At 39.9% G+C, this 21239-nt stretch overlaps 1 protein-coding gene across 1 annotated transcript in view; it reads right to left on the minus strand.

The window, feature by feature from the left end:
* wdfy3 (WD repeat and FYVE domain containing 3) overlaps positions 1–1743 on the minus strand; it is a 131133-nt gene extending 129390 nt beyond the window's left edge. Inside the window, exon 1 of the mRNA XM_080893938.1 lies at positions 1527–1743. The gene's annotated coding sequence lies outside the window, so the exon portion shown is untranslated. The remainder of the gene's footprint in view (positions 1–1526) is intronic.
* Between the last annotated feature and the right edge of the window lie 19496 nt (positions 1744–21239).

The raw sequence follows: 21239 nt of genomic DNA on the forward strand, positions 1-21239 counted from the left end.
AGAGGTCCATTCATTTTCCTGTTATTTCGGGCCATTTGTTAAACAAAAGTGATTTTACTGTTAACTAAATGAAAATCACACTTAAACAAATTGGTTATAAACTATTTCACTGCAGCCCTGGTGAGTTTCCTGTTGGTGAACACCAAAACCTCTTGGGGGTTGGGGGCACTAAATGTTTTTATGCAGGACAAACCCTGCTGCCTATTCTGGCACACAGCAAATACTCACAAAAAATAGTCAACACAAGATCCAAAAGCCAATGAAGTAATTTTTCCAAACCCCTCCAAGCCTACTTATTAGACTAATTATCCTAGTATTATTTCTGAATTATAGCCAGTTTGCTTGCTTGGTAACTTAACTTTTATGAGGAAAAAACATTCACCATACAGTACATGACAAACACCGACATATACTCAGGGCTTCCTGCTTCCAATGCTAGAACACAGAGACTGTTATTTATTCACACACAGCTCTCTATGTAGATATAAACTCAATTCAGAAATTGAGTTTAGCACAGCCATCAACAGCCACCTCAACTAATCAGGTTTTTAAGATTAGATTAGACTCAAATGATGCTCACTTACCAGTTCACTGCAATAACAGACCTCTACATATTCACTGCTATTTCTAGTGGCTGCTGGATGACAGTTCAGCCCCCCACCTCCCACCTTTACAAGCAGAAATGTTATGTAGCTTTTAATTGTATCGTGTGTATTTGTGTACATGTCATACCGCACCTTTCACAGTGCTCCAGCATGAAACAAGTTTTCTGCCCCATCCTGCTGCGAGGTGATTAGCTTGTGTGCAGGCATCCGGGCAGATAGCCATACACTCAGGGACAATGCGCACACACAGGTGACTGCTGCACATCAGGCGCAGAGCAGACAGTAAAATGAGGACGATGTGACCGCTATAGCTTTGCCAGTCATTGCGAATTTGCCCCTTAAAGACCAGCTACTACGAAACACTCACTGCAACCCGATTTAGCCACCTCTAATAAAAAAAATAATGCGTTTATCCAAAGCCACATACTGCACATGTACCCCGAACGTTTTAATTACCAGCGGTCCTGTGTGTTTTCCAATGGCTGCGATCTGTTAAAGTCCTGCTTTAGGACTCAGCTCCACCGTCAGTGAGTGAAAACACAACCAACCAGCAATCCCCTCAGTTTGCAGCTACGCTAGCCCACAACATGCAGCTAGCGACCAGCTGATCACTAGCGTCGGCTTATCTGAACCTCAACTGTCAAGCTAAACGGGTGACGTTCCTTCAAATGTACGGCCTTCAATAACTTTACTGCAAATAAAGATGGCAGCTGGTGTTTCCACAGTTACCGCGGGTTCGTTGTATTTTTCCCGAGGTTGCCACTGTCATGCTAACACCAGCGATAACGGTGCGGACTGTAGTTCAGCCGAGATGCACATTCCAGCCCATGCTAACTCGCATGCTAAAGCAGCTAGCACACGTTTGCTAACTAGCCACTTCCAGAGAGGAGAGCGTCTTTGGTGTACCCGCCATCTACTCACCAGTAAGCAGCGTTTGCGGCAAAATGCGTCGGTGTGAGCGTTGAAGATAACCTCCAATGTGTGAATTAAGTCGGTACGGGGCACTCCGTGTATATCCATATGTCTCAAACGATGCGTTAATCCCAAAGTGGTTGCTGCTCCCTCTCCTTCCTTTCGCCGGTCGCCATGTTTCCTCAACATCCAAATAAGCCGAGCATGTAGCCAGGTCCCAGCGCCGATTTTCCTCCTAACAGCATCCTCCTCTCGGCCCCGAGCGAGGCCGCAACTGAAACACAATCCTGACATCTGTTGGATAAAAGGAAAAACACACTCGGTGGCAGGGATTTAACGGGCACGCATTCAATTAATTTCCCTCTCTTTTATTTAAACTCACAGAATGTGTTGAGGCTGAAAAGCTTTTTGTTTTTACATTTCTTAGAATTTTTTTTTTACCTCAATAGAATTATTGCACCCTTTGATCAGCACCATGGACAGCAACTGCAGTAAGCAGTCGGGGAAACAGACATATTTATTTAAGCTTGTGCTACGAACTTACATGGTCTTTTTCAACTAAACTATCACAATCCCAAAGACAACTGGAATGACTATAAGCACGGAACAAAGAAGACAGGCCTATTAACCACAGGTCCCCAAACACTGACTGGATGGGTCACTTTATAACAAACATCTCATTCAACAATCATTTCCAGTGGACCAACTTCTATATATATCATGCAAACATGTCATAGTATGAGTTTATATGTTCAACATATGAGTGTAACAATGGATGAATTCCTTATATAAACCTCTACTACTCAAACTACTCGCTCTTTAGAGCTTCATCGTTTGGGCCTTGTGCTCAGGGAAGTTGTAGACAACCCTGCTTAAACCCAGTATATTTATCCTGCTTTCTTCTCTCCTTACACTCCTGGTGGGAGCCACTTTTTTTGCTTGGGTTGCTAAACAAAATTTATAATGTGCTGTCCAACTTTACTGGCTATCTGTCCAGGATATACCCTGCTTTTCTCCCTACTTGAAATTGTACTTAGATTTTCATAAGACACCTCAGGCTATCTATTATTTGTTTTCTTTCTAGAACACTCATTACAATAATCACTGATACTTACAGAATTTTATAGGTGCATAAGAATAGTCTTTTTTTTTATCTTGGCTATGACTCGGGATGTAACTGGAATCCTTTACATCCAAATAAAAGCAAACCCTTGTTTTAAAATAAATATGTTATTATGCAATGGCTAAAATTGCTTTAAAATAAAATTAGGCTGTGAGACAAACAAATGTGATTCAAGATGGTATGCTGCATTTTTTCAATCATTTATCCTCTGAATTCTAACCTCTCTGCTATAAATAAATCAAGCTTGTAAATTTTAATCGTAAATTGTAAAATTCTTCTCACATACAAGTTCTTGAATAATAATGTCCCATTTTATCTCACAGGACCACACCATGCCAATAGAGCACTTTGCTCTATAATTGCAGGCTTACTTGTGGCTCCTATTATGGGGCGATCGTGGCTCAAGAGCTGGCAGTTCGTTTTGTAATCGGAAGGTTGGCGGTTTGAGTCCCGGCTCCGATAGTCTCGGTTGTTGTGTCCTTAAGCAAGACACTTCACCTGTTACCTACTGGTGGTCAGAGGGCCTGGTGGCGCCTCTGTCCGGCAGCCTCGCCTCTGTCAGTGCGCCCCAGGGTGGCTACAATGTAGCTGCCATCACCAGTGTGTGAATGGGTGGATGACTGGTTGTGTAAAGCGCTTTGGGGTCCTTAGGGACTAGTAAAGCGCTATACAAATACAGGCCATTTACCATTCCTAAGGTAATCCTAACATTCTCCACTGATTCTTTTTGCTTTTCATTTGTTATCACATTGTTTTGTTGTGTTTACTTGTCCAGGTTGAGTTGTGTAAAGAAATCTTGCATTGACAGTTCTGTTAGTATTGTCTTTCTGATTTTAGTTCTCTCATAATATAAAATTTGTTTGATTGTGTGCTTAGTCCTTTCTTGTCTCTGTGCTAGGTGTTTTCTTTCCAGCTGAGTTTTTTTCGGGTTTTATTTTGATAATTAGTCATATAATTAATTATTTTGTGTTTGGTATGTTGTTTTACTTCCCCCATATCTTGTTATTCTGATGCAGTTTAACTGTGTCTCTCTGGCCTGATCATCCCTCTACATATATTGTGTGAGTCTTTCTTTGTCCTTTGTTGTGTCTCTGTCAGCTGTGTGTTTCCTGTGGTTTCTGTATTGCTTGGTGTATAGTCAGTGGTTTGTACTTTACTTTTTGGACTTTGTTATTTTTTGTGCATTTAGCATTAAAGGCTTGTGTCTCCTGCATCTGAGTCTGCAACATGCCTGCCACACAGCTACACCCTGATAGTCTTCATTTATACTCCTTGCATTGGCTTCCAGTACATTATAGGATTTTTTCTAAAATTCTTGTATTAACATACAAAGGACTAAATGTCCAGGCTCTATCAGCTTCTTACAAAATACACTGCTGCTTGCTGTCATTCACAGACTCAGAGGTTGTTAGTTGTTCCCTGTACAAAAGTAAAGACTACAGGGGGACAGAGCCTGTGGACCCACAAGCTACCATTACCACTACGATGTTTAGCTGATTTAAAAAGCAGCTAATTTATTTTGTTTTAACAGGAATTATGTTGAGAATTTATTTAATTCTTCCCGCCTGTCCCGTTTGGCTCTTTAGCCATCAAAATTATTCTCTGAAGGCCAAGAAAAATGCCTTCAGAGAAGGCTTTACTAAGTGCATCATCACGGCCTTCCCGTATTGGTCCATTTGACTGATCTTTGCTATTATTATTTATGTATTTATTTTTAAAGAAAAACAGAGGGGAAGACTGACAGTGAGAGAGGACACTTAAAAAAAGAAGAAAAAAAAATCACCTGGATCACATCTTGAGAGAAAAAAAGAGAAAACAAGCAAAAAGAGAGCAACACAATACACACAACCTCATTGCAATAACCTAAATAAATGTAAGTAACAGTAAATACTAAATATTGTATGTTATTTTGCAGCACACAAGACCGACAGCGCACAATGTGCTTTGAGGTAGCAGCCCAGAAGGGTGAAGTTTGTGTCTGTGAGCACCCATGTGTACACCCGTGTGGACGGGCGCGCTTTTATTCAAAAGGTTTCTCCATGTAACAATCTGTGAGAGCGTGTGGGGAGCCATAGCACCGACCCCCAGCGCATGAAGCAGAGGAGATCCAGGCCCCAGACATCCAGAGGCCCCCAGAGCGTGAGAGCCAAAGGAGGACCAACAGAGAATTTTTAAACAACTTTTTATTTTATTTTGACTTGTTGTGTTTTTATTGAAAATTATGGCACTTAACGTTATAATTTATTATACTCTTTTAGGGTATAGTCCTTACTTACTAGTTACCATCAACACATTCCTCCACCAAAACAATCCATGTTTTAACACGTGTTCACTACATTTCTAAGTTTATCTGGGGTGATATGAAACTCGATAAATAAAGCAATGTATTATTTAAACTGCCTGAGACTGCTGAAACCCCAATTAGGACATCAAGTCCATTATCTATCCTTTAAATCTATTTTTGTGTTTAGAGTTGAGAGCGGTTGACTCTGCACAATCCAGCAAGGAGGAGGCACTGTGGTTCAGTTCTTATTTCACTAAGGTCATTGTGAATGCTTCAGGATTGTGGGATCCTAATCACTTGACAGTGTGGTGCATTGTAATATGCAGTCAGAGTCACTAGATGACAGCAGTTCTCATTTGAACTTTACAAATCACAGCAATGACTACATGGGTGGCTTGTGGTTATACAAACCACAAACCACTGTAACCTCACCCAGTGGTAGTGATGCTTTGATGACTTACATGCTGTTATGCCCATATTTCTTCAAAGGTAAACACTGCCTTAGTACCATCCATTCATTGCTGCTGTATCATGAAATGCATCAGAACTTTCCGGATCAGTTTCTGCTCTTCCGGTTGGGGAATTCACTTTTGTCAGTTAAACCTTTTGTTATCTTCCCATTTACAAAAGCTCAAAAGGCGTAGTTGTAAGGTTTGTCTCTGTGAAATCACCTCAGCGGTGAATGCCATTATTACTCAATAGTTCGATATTCTTTGTACATATTAGACTTGAAAATCTACCGTCTACTCGCACTTAGGGAGTGCACCCATTGTTGCTTAGTCCAGCTCAGTACAGGTATTAGTAAAACAAACAAACCAAAAAACAGTACACCCTTTACATTTCGATTTCTCGCTAAGAAGAACAAACAACCATTGAAACAGGATTAGGATAACAGTTCAATAAAGTCCTGAGTAAAATGTAAAATTTAAGTTTTCAACCAAAAGAACTCTGGTTTGCTTATTGGAAATATCCCCTATATGCACAGATCGAAGATGTAGACGGGTGAAAAATTAATGGAAAAAAGTGTAACCCTGGACCCTGACAGGGAAGAGGTCACCTTATCCCTTCTTACAGAGAGAGCACCTTTATTCTCTAATCAAACATCTATGAGAGAATTTGGGCTCAGTTTTTTCCAACCTTATGATCAAATGAGGCAATACATTTTGGAACCCCTCAGGCATTTTTCCAAAGACTAATGAAGCTATTCTGATAACCGGACGCTCAGTAACTTACTATTATATTAGAGCTGGGGCTTTCCTTTGCTTTCCAGTGCAGTTTCAGTGCATATTGTGGGCAGAGGTGAGGTGTGGAATCTGATACCCTAATGAATAGCATTTTAAAATTTCTGTTTTTGTTCCCATCTGGCATTTGTTTAAAAATACAGACGCACGTCTAATTTCTGGAAGTTATCAACTAAATCAGTGCTCACTGGGACAACAACAGGACTCCTAAAGTTCAAGATAAAGTTATGTCACAGGCTGCGTACATGCACTGCAGTATTTTTGAAAGTCAAGACCCACTGGGACTTGACCTTTGTTTTATGCTCATGATAAATACAAGTTATTATTTGTCACGTACACAGTACAACATATATTGAACATGTGGTGAAATGCTTGTTTCCGAACTGTGGACAGGCTGCAGACGCACTATTCCAGGGTTTGTTTGTTTGTTCTTATCCAGCTGATAAAACTCAAACTTACCTGGATTGCAGTGTCTTACCAAAGGTAACAATTCAATGTGTGTCAAAGTCTTCTTACAAATAACTTTAATACAATAACTTTAAACATGCGGAAAAAGGTAGATATATTTTATTAAAGCATGTACAAGATGAGCTGAAGTCTACTGTAGGACTACCATCCATATTTTTTGTAAGTACTTATCCAGCTTAGGATCACAATGGGATGAAGTTGATCAAAGTTGTAATGGATCAAGAGGGCTGCTGCATCTTGCTCAGGAGCTACTGCGTGCAGAGGGTAATCAAAATCGTGTCCAAGATCAGGTTGATTTTTCCACACGTTCCCAGCTACAGCTAAAAGTGTTCAATACTTCGTTTGTGGTTAGTGGAATTCCCCAACAAAGATGAATGAGTAAACAAAACAAAAAAAAAGAACAACAATGCTCTGGCAAGACATCTCTGGCAGTATTTCAACACGTCTAAAACAAGTCTGAACATGAAACTTTCAGTAGGCGTGCAACGCTGATAGATGAGGAAAACGAAAGTTATGGGCCTTTGTGTGAAATAACGTGCAGAGTTGCTGGCTTGTTTGATAATTGTGTGCTAATGCCCATTATTAAAAAAAGGTTGACATGCACTGGATAATTACAACGGTCCTGAACACAAAACAATAATGCAGGTTGCACATCTTGCTGACCAGGATTAGTTCCTCTACAGCAATGACTCAGTGCGAGCACACAGTTCTAAATACGTCAATTTCCACAGAAAAAGACACAGACACTACAAGTTTCATTTCACCAAATAAATTTACCTCAGTGACAAACAATTAGATCATCTAGAGATTTCCAAATGCAAGATGATACAGCTGATTAAAGTTTGCAAACACTCATCATGAATGTCATGATGATTTTGTGATTTTTAAGATTTTTTGAACAGTTTTTAAAAACTTTTTTCCAAGTTTCAATGACTGGATAGCATACATCCTTAATGACTTTAAAAAGTAAGAATTAGGTGTTTAATTTTATTTTATACTTTTATACCACGCAGGGTCAAAAGTACATATACAGGTTCAAATATGTACATACACTCCCACTGATATTTGGTTAAATGTACCCTAGCAAGTTGCACCTCAACCAGCTTGCACTCCTGACATAGACCTGGCTGGTTGTTTGACCACTCCTCTTGGCAGAATTGATCAAGTTAATATAAATCGGTTGTTACACAAAATTTCAAGAGTGCTGTGATTGGGAAATTCAGAAGGCCATTCCAGAAGGTTAATGTACGCGGGCTTTATCCACTCCAAAACCTGTTTTGATGTGTGTTTGGGTTTTTTTTTCTGTTGAAAAACCCTGTGTGTCATGTGCTGTGTGCAGCCAGGAATGGTGCACCCAATGTGCAGACACTCAGAGGCAAAAATATGAACTCAAAACAGCTTTAATGCTGAACTCAAATGTAATAAAACTGAGAATTCAAAATAAACTTACACAGGCAGACAGACAGAAAGAAAACAGCATGGGATGAGGGCGATCGTGACAGAGAGCAAAGAAAACACAGGGCTTAAATACACAGAGAGCAATCAGGGAATGGGAGACAGGAGGGAAACACAGCTGGGGAAAATCAGGGCTAACAAGACAAGGGAAGCAAAACCAGATACATTAGCTACATTAACATGAGACACGGACTTTCAAAGTAAAACAGGAAACAACACAGAGACGCGGACTTGACAAGAGGATACGGCTGACAGGGGAGACACAGCAACTATGGAACACAGAGACATAAACCATGAGACAGAGAAGTCTAACAAAGAAACCAAAAGACAAGAAATGGTAAATTCAAATTCAATAAAAACGACCCAGGCAACTGCGCCTAATATGAGGCGCAGTTTAAAAGTTTGGAAGTAGCCCTCCTTTTTCATTATTTCATCCACTTTGTGCCACTGGCAGCAAAACAAGCCCAGAGCATGATGCTCTCACCACCGTGCTTGACCGCTGGTACAGTTTTATCATTTTTGAAAGTCCCCCAAACAAAATTCACTGGTACTGGGATTATCCGTGTGAGAAGCTGGAAATTTCAGCTTCAAGATGTCAATTTTGGAGCGGGGACTTTTCTTCATGTTTATCTTCTTAGTCCGTTGCAATGTAAAACTTGCAACTTGCATTACTGTGGATAGTGACACTGGAGTTCCAGCAGTTTCCAATTCATGGCAGGTTTGAGCCTTGATGGATTCTTGGTTTGTTCCTGAACATCCTAACTAAATTCCTCTCATCTGAAGGTGTGGGTGAAGTTTGGGTCTTCAAGACTTTGGCAAAGTAGCGACAACTCCAAATAACTTTTGCTTAAACTGATGATGATTACCTTGGAATCTGCAGTTGTTTAGAAAATGCTTTAAGAAACCTTCCCGACATGTGTAAATCTACAGTTCTCCTCATTCTTGGATTTTTCATTGTCCATTGAGTGGTGGTCAATCCAACGGTCAAAGAAATCCTTCATATGTTGGCAAAGAGAAACTACCAGCTGTAGTGAATGATGATTATTTGCAGGAAAATAACTGGCCTTGGCCTGGTTACACTGTAGAACCTCCAGCATAACTTATTAATTTAATCAGAATCTATCTGAAAATGAAAATGAAGAAAGAAAAGTTACAGAAAGTCTTTGGAGTAGGCTAACATGTGCATGTGCATGTGCATGTGCATGTGCGTATGACCTGAATGACGTAACAGTGGGTTATTACTATTTAGGGCAGTGGTTGACACAGATGCAGCTTGACACGTTTGTGTCAAATAATCTTGGTTAGGTTGCCAGGGTCATTGAAAACCAGGGAAAAAGTACCTACAGACGACTGGTTTCTTGAGTTCCTCTTTGGTGAAGGCGATTTGAAGATAGTAGCAAAAAACAGAGAACCACAAAGAAGCACGCAAAACATGAGACAGCAAAGTACCAACACAACCATCGGTGGTGCCATCTTTAATCATTTTTGTAATGTATGAATGAGGATATGTACGTTTTTGAGCTTGTATGTGCACATTTGACCCTGTGTGAAACAGATTCAAAGTTGCACCAAATTCTTGCTTTTCAAGTAATTAAAGACCCGGGAAACAACAGCTTAAAGAAATCACTAAAAGCCCAAACTTGCCATGACTTTTGTTCCTATGATGAATGTATGTAAGCTTCTGGCTATAGCTCTATTTTTTTAAGATAAGTGTTTTCTTTCTTTCTCCTTGTTTGTTGAGTTCAATCTCTAAAAAGTGCTGAAGATGGAGTCCATTTCTATCATTAACAAAATTGAGGAAACTGGACAAGTGGTGGAAAAAAGAAGAACTGGAAGGCCTAACAAACCACCTACAGCAGATGAACAGTATCTGAAAGTCATATCCTTAGGAAATGGGAAATAATCCAACAAAACCTAACACGGGACCTGAGGGATGCTTCTGGCCCTTGAGCTGATGCATCTACTGTTCACTGAAGCCTCATCAGAAATGGTATTAAAATATTTGAAAATATTTTATTTCAATTATGTATTTCTAATATAAAAACGACTTTTTTAATGTCCTACAATCAAATCATGGGAGAAAGAGAGCACAGCATAAAACATAAAATACTTTCACTCCGAGTATGCCTGCTTCCCAGTCTCTATCCCAATCCCAAACACACACTCAGACAAAAACTTGTTCACCCGAAAGACAAAACTCCAAAACACAGATTTAACAATGTGGTGTATGCTGTACGGTGCAGCGAGGAATGCCCAGACCTCTACATTGGAGAGACCAAACAGCCACTTCACAAGTGCATGGCACAACATAGAAGTTGTTGTGCCATGCGCTCTCGGATGAGAGGAGAAATGTCTTCAAGCAACTCAAAGAAGCCCAGACGCTTTTCTTTGCAAGCTCCATTGACTACGATGACCTGGATGACTGAGAACCTTCACAGACATAATCCCAAACATAGTTTGAATGTAGAGCTACAGTACTGTGCAAAAATCTCAAACCACCCTTCATTTCCTTTTTCTTCCAAGCAATCAGAGTTTTTTTTAATGGTTATGAGCAATATTTCTGCAGACTGATGGTCTTTGAAGTTTGAAGTGTGTGTGTGAAGGGAGATGTTTAAGCTTTTCCAACAGGGAATTCTATGAGTAACATACCATGGGCTGCCAAAGAAAACAGATGCAGCCCCATGCAGCCTACATGGCAGTGCCCATAGCAGTTTTGCCGTTTTGGCTCCCCATGCAGGCCCCATGGTTAGCTTTACCCATCTTGGCCCTATGGTGGTTTTCCGTAGGCTATCCATAGTGGGCTTGTCACTAGAAAACACATACAGGGATCCCAAAGGGCAAAACTGTGGACTGACCCACCTGGGGCTCACGTGGGATAATTGTAGGTTGGGCTTTCCATACAACACCACAGTTCACCCACATCTATCCATTGTAGGCCTGCATGGGCATGTTTGCTGGCACATTATTCATAATAAGGAAACACTGTAAAGGGAAATGTTACCTTTGTGGAAAGAATGAAACCACAGAGCATGTTTTATTACACTGTCAGAAATCTAAAAGAGAGAGATAGAGACTGACTTAAAACCTCAGAAAAATGGAAGTTGAACTGAGTCTAATTGATATATTACAAAAAAAAAACTTGGGAAGTGAAAGACATAAGGTCATATTTCTGTTTTACGTCAAACTAACTTATTTGATATGATTTAAAGGTTCTTCTTGTTCTTCTTGAGGGCGAGCGGCTCCATAGTGCAGTTTTTTTTAAATGTTTGGATATCAAGCAAATCCAGTGGGGGTTACATCAGGAATGGCATCTGGTGAAAAAGAAATCTGATAACTTCAATATGTGGATGAATAAGGGTGTGAGTGCCCAAAATTTGCTTTTTTTCAAGCACATTCTGGTCCACACACACAGTTGAGTCGGTGGTGGTAAAGCACCAAAGGATGCAAATGGGTCCCCATACTGTAAATGGTAGACTGATGAACAATGGGGCATGTGTGGGCAGCCCACTGTATGCAATGCTACCAGTGTGAAATATGGAGATCTGGACCCTGCACTGTGGGCCCCGTGTAGGTGTGTGGGTATGCTGCAGGTCAACATTGGCCCAACATGGGTCCCTCTGCTTAATGTGGGTAGTCCATACTACGGGCTGCCCCAGTGAGTGCCAGAGGCCAGAGCTGTGTGATCTGCCCCACAGTTCCCCCACATAGGCACTGAAGGCTTGCTGATGTGTTACTAGGAGCAAACATAGACAGACACTATCTCTACTTTTAAGATTAGGCTTCAAACTTTCCTTTTTGCAAAAGCATATAGTTAGGGCTGGACCAGGTGACCCTGAATCCTCCCTTAGTTATGCTGCAATAGGTCTAGGCTGCTGGAGGATTCCCATGATGCGCTGAGTGTTTCTTCTTCAGTCACCTTTCTCACTCACTATGTGTTAACAGACCTCTCTGCACTGAATCACACTTGTTATTAATCTCTGTCTCTCTTCCACAGCATGTCTTTATCCTGTCTTCCTTCTCTCACCGGTCACAGCAGATGGCCCCGCCCCTCCCAGAACCTGGTTCTGCTGGAGGTTTCTTCCTGTTAAAAGGGAGTTTTTCCTTCCCACTGTCGCCAAAGTGCTTGCTCATAGGGGGTCATTGATTGTTGGGTTTTTTCTGTATGTATCATTGTAGGGTCGACCTTACAATATAAAGCACCTTGAGGCGACTGTTGTTGTGATTTGGCGCTGCGTAAATAAAACTGAATTGAATTGAATGAATCCATAATGTGACATTTTTGGTTTAAACTGTCATCAATATGTATAGAGGAGATCAGAAGAACACAGTGAAGGCTCTGTTATGGTTTGGCAAGCAAACAAGCAATTTATTTATATAGCACTTTCAGAACAACTCCCAGGTGAACACAAAGTGCTGTACACTTGACATGACAGAAATAAGTTAAAATAAGTTGAATAAGTTAAAAAAAAAAAAATTCAGCATGGCAATGATCCCGAAAACACTGCGAATACAGTAAAAGTATCACTAATGGAGCAGTGTGGGATCATCGCCACAGGGAATGGAACAAGAGGCAGCTAACATTTGACTGACCTTCAAGAAGAATGGAGAACTATTCCTGAATATTACTTTTAAAAAAGAGAAAAGAAAAACTTACTCAAGAGAGTTCAGGCTGTGTAGAAGAATAAAGGTTCTCAGTCATCCAGGTCATGGTTGTCTAAAGAGCTTGGAAAGAAAAGCGTCTGGGTGGTCATATCAAATACTGACTTTCAAGCTCGCTGTACAAACTCTATTGTTCGTTTTAGCAAAATATGAAGACATTTTCAACATTGTCTCTAACTACAATATTGTAACTCTACATGAAACATCCAGTGAAGAGTCTTGATTGCTGCAGATACTTCAAACCATCCTGCTTTCAGGTTTTTATCTGATTCATAAAACACTGTCAATCAACTGTCATTGTTCAGCTACATGAACTGCTAAAAACTCACCCACGGAGTACTAAATGCTGGAAATACTTTTGTTTACATTTTTGTCAAGGGTTAGATAAGAAAAGCGATACTAATCTCGTATTTGACCAATCTTGTCATCTGTCTTGGCGTATTTTCCCAACCTTCAACTATTCCTTCAAATCTTGACATCTGGTGTTCGCTGGGTTCAATATGATGCTGACAGAAAAACCGCCACGTTTGGGATGCCAAAAAAAGTTTTGAAACTACGCCTCTTGGCCAAACGATACCAGAATCAAAATGAAAGAAACCACCTGAACACTTGCTCCTTAAAGTAAAGGTATCCAGCAACTCTGTTGTGCTGTGGGGGCAATCTGCAATGATGGTTTGCCTCTATTTCTCAATGAAAGAGTTACCTCAAAGTATAACTAGAGGGGGCAAAAGTACAGACTTCTTTACATAAGTAGAAGTACAGATACCTGTCTTAAAAATACTTGAGTAAAAGTTGAGGTACTGAAGCAACTTTTTCACTCAAGCAAAAGTGAAAATGTACAGGTTCTTGTACTTGAAGGACGATTTTACCATCTATTCTAATGCAAAGGTTATCTGAACCTTTATATCAATAATAATACAATAATAGTCTGTCAACATAATAATATAATAATATTAGTTCATGAAAATGCAAATGTTATTCCAATCAAAATTATAATTCTCACTTCAAATCTGTCATGCAGGACACAGCAGTGAAAGTAACCATTTGCCTACATTGTAGAGGTGACTTTGTCTCCACAACTAATCAGAACAGGGAGTAAAGTTAAGGGTTAAAGTGAGATTCAGCAGTTGTTGGAACCCTAAGGTCTGCTGTACTGGCCGAGTACAGACCACAAGCAAAGGACTTCTAATATGAGCTCCTGAACAGGCTGTGATCAGCTGACCTTTGTGGATTTACACAGCTGAACTCAACAACATGTAAGCAAATGTTTCGCACCTTGGCTGATTCCCATCCCCTACACTGTACCACGTTTATACCAGACTGGATAAAGTTGGTATAAAAATGGCATTCAGTGAATGAATCTAAGCATCGTCAGCTTAAATGCAAGTTAATAGCTGCTACATTTGATGTTAATTAACTGTAACCATGAGCTCCATAGCCACTGAGCACACCGCCACAGTGCTTTACTACAAAATTCACCACATTAGTATTTTCAAGCAACGCTTGAACCCATATGGAAAAGATCTATATAAATCTTATAAGTTTTTACTATTTCTTTTCCATATGGGAAAAACACAAAGTATGTATACTCTAGTTTATTTTGCAGGATGAAAATACATAATTTATAAAAACATATACATACATATAGAGGTTCCAGATCCAAAATGTGATTAAAATGATGACATTACATTTTTGCAGTTTGTCAAATGCCACCGAGCATCCTTACCTTTAAATCCAACCTCTCGTTTCCTCATTGTCCTGACTTTCTTACATGTTTCTCCATCTTTGAGTGAAGTTATCGTGCACTCTCCCTGAGAAATCTAGCTAGGCCTTTTAGCTAGCAATACACTGTGACAAACTGCACACAAACAGTTTGCATGTTTGCTGATGTTTGCTGAGCTGATATAAAAAAAAAGCTGTATTTGAAATTACCTCCCAGTTAGTAAAAAACGTTAGGAGTAAAAAACGTTACTCTCTTTATGCTCGCTCCTCTTTGCTAGCACTAGCACTAGCTAGATACTGAAGATAACTTACAAACAGCTGGCACAACACCAGCCGCTTTAATGCTTCACTCTCTAGTAGAGGCCCAGAGTCACCTTCAAGTTGTTCTCTAATGATACCTGTAGAACATTGTGGCCCAACACCTTGCTAATGCAATTTAGATGCTCATCAATTTTCTTCTATTTATTCAACTCAGGAGGAAGCCTATACTAGCCTTCATAGGATGAAGGTTAGTGCACATGCTGGTCAAGCACAGGGCTAACACGGAGCGACAAACACATTCACATCTATGGCCAATATAAACCTGCCAATTCACCTAACCTATGCATTTTTAGGACTGTGAGAGGAAGCTGAAGTACCCAAAGAGAACCCATGCAAGCACAGTACTTGTACTTTTGTCCTCTGACCTTAAAGCCCGGGGGTTCAGGAATAGCTTCCTGTTGGGTTTTAAAAGTTGAATGAAAGCAATTTCATATGTGTCAAAGTGGGGGTGGGGGGGTAAAGTGCAGCTGTTAAAACACATAAAGCATAAACTAGCTGTCTGCACTTTCAAGGACTGTCCCAGCTGCACTCATTCTCTTAGCCATGCAAGAAGAGTCTGATCAGATTTACTGCCATATGTTTGCTTTGATATTTATTTATTTAACAGCCCTCTGCTGTTTGCTCAATTTTTTTTGCCCATGTTTAACTTCACTCCAAAATAGATCTTAACTTGCATTCAAGTCTACTCCCGCTTTCCTGTAAATCACGTGGTTTTTGGACTCGCTTAACTCCTCAACTCCAATTTTTTGCTCTGTGAGAATTGTATTCACGAAGGCCTCATTGTGCCAGGAGAGGAGGTGAATGTCCTGAGGGGAGGAGCAGTAAATGCTTTCACAGATCGAGCCAAAATAAAGAAGCTGGTGCACATCTTTTGTATTTTTGACATGCAGGACTGATTTTGTTTTGTACCTTTAATCCTCCACTTATTTAAGACCTGTGTCAACAACAAATCAAACAATTTGAGCTTACTGGAAGGGGATGACTTTACACAAGATCATCACACAAAATTACCTTCAATTCTATACAGCCTTTCTTCTTTTTTCTCTTTGTATGATCCATTCAGCAAAAAAAACGTTAAGATGAGCTTTGTTAGCAATCAGTTCTCAAGTTACCAGAAAATGATTAAATTAATCTGACACGGTGTGATTAAAGTGTCAACTTTCAGCGTTATGCTTTCACAAAAATATTTACATGACCTGATAATGAATTAAAGCCACTTCATACGCACTATCCTCATATGCTCAAAAGTAATCGGATGAGAGGTCCCCTGTTATTCAAATAACAAAAAACAAAGAAAAAATGTTGAAACTGTAGTTCATAGCTGTTCTCAGGAACACTCAATAAAAAGTCCAGAGGTCCAAAGTAAGGGAGGACATCATTAGCCTGAAAATGTTAAATAAGTCTATAAAAGAGACTTTAAAGGTGGCTAAATCAACACTGTGCTACATCTTTAAAAAGAATGAATGCACAGCAACATCGAAAGACCTGAAAAACCACAGAAGACAGCTAAAGTATGTCATAGCAGAGCTTTTTCCTTGCTTAAGAAAAAAAAGTATAATATTGTCAAAGTCTGTGTCAAAGACACTTTCATAAATGTACAGAAAGATTATAACAAAGTGCAAACCACTGGTTACACTCTACAACAGGAAGGCCCTAACCCTACGTGCAGACAAAACAAAGATTATTCAGATGAAGAGAAACATCGTCCGAATCGTATCACATCATCTGTTAAACATGGAGGAGGCAATGTTGTGCTATGTTATGGGCATTTATGGCTGTCAGCAGAAACAGGTCACTCTTGTTTATTGATGTTGTGATCATCTCAGCTTCAGTATCTCAGTTTACAGACTAATGTTTTATTTTTCAATGTAAGAGCTGCGTGAGTCAGAGTAACATAGAAATACTAGCAAGATGTGAAACTCAAGGCCACCCAGTGGTTGAGTCACCCTACTGCCCTGTCCACTCTCGAAATAAAGGCTAAAAAACAATGTATGCCTATGAGGAAGAACGGTCATGTTTGTCCTCCCTTAATACTGCAAAAGCAAACAAATCTATGATTTTGACACTTAAAGCTGTCACTCTCAGCCTGTGTACTTTGTATAAGTCTACACTTGGTAAGACAGATCCTTAGGAAGTGTTTAATTAGGGCCAGAGCCCAAAACACCAAACAGGTGTGGAGTGAAATGTTAAAGTTTTTGAGTTGTGAGCAGGCTCGGATCCAAACCTTAAGTTAGTTTCGCTCTGAGACATCCAGATACACATCGATACACTCCATCAATCTCCGCTCTGTCTACGTTCCCACATGGTACGACGACACAGCTGATGTTTCATACCTGATATGTGGCTGCATGGGAGCCTGCAGGGCCTGCGGCTGTCTATGACTAACTAAACATCAGTTTGGAATGTCGGAACGATGAATGGGAAGAGAAATATCTTTTGGTACTCTTAACGCTCACTTTTGGCAAAGACTCCGTTTTGCAGTTTTAAACAGTCATGTGTGGATTTTGCTGTGTGGGTAGTGCAGGCATTATTGCTGGTATTAATATTAATATTAATATTTGCTAAGCTACAGAGAAAGGTTGCATGCTCTGGCTCCAGCCAGGGCATTTGTGTAAATATTGCTTGATTGATTGAATTACTTCATGTGCTGCAAGAAGTACTTCCCTCAGCAACAATATAACAGAAACCACGAGTGGTCAAGGGAAATTTTCTGTTGCTTCTCTTGTTCCAATTAAAAACAACCCCAGTTCCAAAAAATTGAGACATTGTGTGAGATGTAAATAAAAACAAAATCTCACAAACCCAGATTTTTTCCACAACAGAACAAATCGAAAGTCTCTAAACATTTGATTTGTTCTCTATCTCGTCATCTACAGTACATAATACCATCAAAAGATTTTGAGAGTCTTGAGAAATAAGGGACAAGGTTGAAAATCGATGTTGGATGCTTGTGATCTTTGGCCCCTCAGGCAGCACTGTATTAAAAACTGGCACAATTCTATCACGGAAATCCCTGCTTGGGACAGGAACTCTTCCAAAAACCTCTGTCTATTAACACATTTGTCCATGTTATTCTCAAATGCAAGTAAATTGCAAGTAAATTTGAACATGATCCAGAAATGCTGCCATCTTCTCTGAGCCAACGTCTTTTAAAATGGACTGAGACAAACTGGAAAAGGCACCATTAATGCTAGAAAGTTTTAGACAAACATGCTCCCGTGCACAGAAGTCGTCTTTCTGATTTTTGGCAAGATGCTAAACCGCATCTGTTACTCGAGCATGGCTTCATAGTAGAAGAGCCTGGGTGCTGAACTGGAGAAACTTCCTCCTGACTCATTTCTTTGTAATGAAATGTGGTGCTTTTAGAACTCACAGCTTCTTTCACAACAACATAAACACATGACCATTAACTCTGCATGTATGTGTAAAACTTCAGAAGGTCAACACGCAGATTTAAGGAAGTGAAACGTTTACCAACATGAACACACAAAATGTTTTTTGGAAAAAGGATTTAAACCATTTTCATGTTTGTGTATAAGGAACTGTGAGACAGTTGGGGGGAATACAGACGGGACCATGAGTATCTTATTTTAAATTTTGCAACGCACAAAAACTCTCAAGATGTGGTTGCTTGGCAGGTGAAATCCAATGGGAGCATTTATGCAGAGTTTACAGTGTTTTATGCAATATGCTGGCTCTTATTCTGCAAACTCTTTGTTTTCATACATGGTTCAAATGGTGTTTAGGTATTGACTTTATTCTTTTTTTACACAATGTGATCTTCTTATTCTAAACGTTCATTTGTACGTGCAAAGCGCTATACAAATACAGGCCATTTACCATATGAAGCAAGCCCGATACGTCTGAGGAGGAAGCTTTTTAGAGAGATCAGACTAAACAAAAGCTGTAAGCTGCAGGCCACAAAACCAAGATAATAACTTTCCTTAATCTTAAGGTAGGATAATCTTGATTCATCGAATGCAACTAGTGGAGACAAGGAAAAAAAAATAAACAGTAAGATTAATGGGGAAACCGGTCTACACTACTTCCTGTGAAACAAGTTAAGCTTTGCGTCTCTCCACAGGCTTTGTAAAAGTTGCATCACTCCTGGCGAAACCCTCTTTTCTGGCGGGAAAGGTTTGGCTGCTCTTGTGCAGCAAATCCTGCTCTCCCAGATCGAGATCTAGTGTTGGATGCATGCACACACAAGCATAAACACTCAGAAGAGAACACAATAAAGCGATTGCCCGTACGCATTCCATGAAAAATCCCCGAACCGCACAGTGAATAGACGGATCCCAACGGCTAAAGTTTGGGGTTATTACTGTAAAGACAAGATTAAGATGAGATATTTACAACTTTCCACTTCATGCAATTGTTTGTGTTGGAATTGTAGACTGATATCTTTTTGTAGACATGCCAAGAGCATGGTTTGGGAGAGCAGTTTCCCAAACCACAAAATGATACTATCACTATGCAGGTCTTCACACCTCAGTGTAGTGGACAACAATTCTGTTCAAATCTAATGCACCTAAAGCTAAAAAGGCCCTAAAGGCAACACTGAATAATTTTAAAAAGGTATTTAAATTTGCAGATCCATCTGCAAAGAATAGATTTCAATAAATACATTTAAGGACATTATAGGAGACTCTGCTTGAACATTCTTGCCCCTGTTTGGCCAACAATATTCGTAGCTTTAAATATTATATTCTCCCTGTTTCTGAATCTCACTCTTGATCTTCTGCACAAATAAACTTTTTTTGTGCATTTGCACATGTGTTGCTGTTTGTGGAATCACGGCTGGTTGAACTGCTGTTTATCTTGGCCAAGACAGCCTTGAAAATGTTTCTTCAAATGAAGAAGGCCTGAATGTCCATGGGCCTTTTGTTCCATCTGTGCCTCTTGGGTTTTCTCCAGGTTTCTTCCCACAGTGCAAAGTTAGTTTAAACGATCTTTCTCCCCATATGGAAAAGATATATATAAATCTAATAAAGTTTGTATCTGTCTTGTGTGAAACTTGTATGAAAAGCATACAAGAGTGAAAACACATACTTACTAAATCAATATATGAAAGTGGCCACTTTCATGAGTAAATCATATAAGCCTTATATGATTCACGATATGAAGTAGGCCACATCTTATGCAAGTCTTTTATAAGTTTTTACTTTTCCATATGGGTCAGCTGCCCGTCGGTGCAAGTGTAGTCTCCATGAGTCTCCAGTGGTTCATAAAACTACAATAATACTTAATTTCTAATTGAAATCAATATTGTTAAAAGCTGTAAAATAAACCTAAAGCTTTAATGAGGTAAAATGAGCACAGAATTCTCGAAGCTCTGCCAGTGCTGACATGCAGCCAGTGTGAAAACTGAATGTGTTCAAACACAGCTCACTTCAGAGTCAAACGTGGCATCACAAGTGAGACCTTTTTTTGTTTCGAGCATGTTTGAAAGCAAATGACGCACAAAACACTTCTTAGCTTCCTATTTGACTGCTTTTGTGTTATGAACCAAATCTGATAACTTTGTGTCTGAGTGTTCCCTCCATGTATGACAAACCATGTTGTGTAGTTGGTGCTCCATGTGCTCATCCACTCAATGATGCAAATACCTGAGCTATATAAGTTTTGCAAGAATTGTTTGGTTTTGCAGAAATGTGTCGTGTTAACCTGCTTTGATATGTTGTTGTTACTTTGTAGTGTAGTGCACCAAAATAGCCTAAAAACAATTTGCAGTCATGATGCAGCAGCACAGCTGTGGATGCAGATATCAGCTAGTTCCCCCCTTTTTAATATTGCTTAATAGAAGCTTAAATTACACATGCCTGAGCTTTCTCCAGGATTTCCACTTGAGCAGACACTAGTGTGCTTCTCACCCTGTGAAAGGGAAAATAGGCTCAGGTGACCTGACTTTGTTTAGGGGATGAAGATGGATGGATGTTGCAATGTTTCCATCCAGTTTTACATTAGTTGCAGAGAATCTCAGAGTCACTGCTCTTTGTCTTGCACTAGTGGGTCACCTGCACTGACTGATACAAGCTAATCCTCAGACTTTTATTTTCCCAAAAATCAGAAGACTCCAATTTATTTGATTGCAAAATCTTTCCTTTTTTGTAACATTTGCACAAAACATACATGAAAAAAAGACTCCTGCTTGGTGTCAGGAAAGCATGTGGGAAAAAAAAAAATACTTGTTAAGTTTCTTTGGCAAGAAAACCAAAAGTCAGGAGGAGTTAAGCTGTAATTGTCCTGCCACGTGCCAACATTTCCTTGTTGTTGTGCCAACTTTCACCCATTTCCAGTCAATGAGCTGAGAGAACACTTTCAGTTTCGCCTGCTCACCTGTATAAATGCACCTGTAGTTCTCCTCCTCACACCATCGCCTCCTCTGCTCTCCTGAAGAGACTCGCTCAAGCAGCCAAGCCGCAGCAAACCTACGAAGAATCAGAGAC

This window comes from Rhamphochromis sp. 'chilingali', assembly GCF_963969265.1.
Source record: "Rhamphochromis sp. 'chilingali' genome assembly, chromosome: 10".
Taxonomy (NCBI): Eukaryota; Metazoa; Chordata; class Actinopteri; order Cichliformes; family Cichlidae; genus Rhamphochromis; species Rhamphochromis sp. 'chilingali'.